This window comes from Echinops telfairi, unplaced genomic scaffold (assembly GCF_000313985.2).
Source record: "Echinops telfairi isolate 266 unplaced genomic scaffold, ASM31398v2 ScPeMD7_70;HRSCAF=299, whole genome shotgun sequence".
NCBI lineage: Eukaryota > Metazoa > Chordata > Mammalia > Afrosoricida > Tenrecidae > Echinops > Echinops telfairi.
In genome coordinates this window covers 71,703,782-71,704,892 of record NW_022103968.1, presented here as the reverse complement: position 1 = coordinate 71,704,892, position 1,111 = coordinate 71,703,782, and the positions used below count along the sequence as shown (strand labels likewise).

At 42.2% G+C, this 1,111-nt stretch overlaps 1 protein-coding gene across 1 annotated transcript in view; it reads left to right on the top strand.

The window, feature by feature from the left end:
- Nucleotides 1–1,111, top strand: part of POLR3A (RNA polymerase III subunit A) — a 96,163-nt gene that overhangs the window by 63,726 nt on the left and 31,326 nt on the right. The gene's annotated exons all lie outside the window — the stretch shown is intronic.

The following is a 1,111-nucleotide window of genomic DNA, read 5'->3' as shown; positions in this document are numbered from 1 at the left end:
TTGTCTCCCCCTCTCCCATGTCTCTGGGAACCATAGGTCCCATTGTTTTCTCCTCCAGATTGTTTAAACACCACCACCAACAACAAAGGAAAAGCCTATAAATAGTTCAAGGTCTATTTGTTGACTTTCAGGAGTGTTTTCCAGTGGAGGCTGATGGGTTGCCATTCTCTGGCCCCGCAGTCTATTTTTGGTGTTCCCCGGGGACTTCATTGTTCCCTGGGGACTTCATTGTTCCCTGGGGACTTCATTGTTCTGCTCCCCTGGCTGTTCTGTTGCATGCCCATAGTGATTCACCTTGGTGTGGTGGGCATCAGATCGGGCACAATTTCCGCACTGTGTCTCCAGTGTTGTCCCATGTTGTCTCCCGTAGCACTATGGGTCAGTGAGGGATGTCGTGTCTAGTGGTGGGGCCGGCCCTATGGTCCTCTCTGTGCAGTAGCTGCTCTAAGCAGGGATATCGTCCTCAGGGCTTGGTGGGCCAGGATGTGCCCCACTCTCTCTCCCCCTCCCTTCATTTGCTCCTGTCTGCTCTGATCAGACATGTCCCTCTCCCTGAGCTGTAACTTCAGTGCTGTCCTCTGAAGTAAATTCTTCTTGGGGGAGTGAGGGCTGTCCACATAGTTGGGATAGGGGCCAGCCCCTCATGAATGGGATTTCTTAATAGCATATTTAGTTGATGTGGCAAAAAATTTGTTTTATTTTTTTATTTATAAGAATAATAGATTATAAATTATTCTTAGTTTCTTAGCAAATAACAATTAATCAAGTCTTCATTTACCATATTCATACCTGTAATTTAATGTGTACTTGGATTTAATTCTTTCCTTTGAGCCTTATTTATGGTTTTTATATTTTATCTGATCTATTAAGACTATATAAAAGGAAGAAAAAAACACCCATATGTTGTATATTGATGTAATAGATAATTGTAAGAATTAAAGTGTTAAATAACTAATCGAGAGAATTCTTTCATATTTTTTATTCAAAACTTTTGTCTTAGTCACTCAGGACATAAAACATTAGACTTCATAATCTCACCCAACCCACTGCCAATTCTGACTCGTAGTCACACTTTGTAGGGTTTCTTAGGCTGTTTGGGAGCAGATAGCTC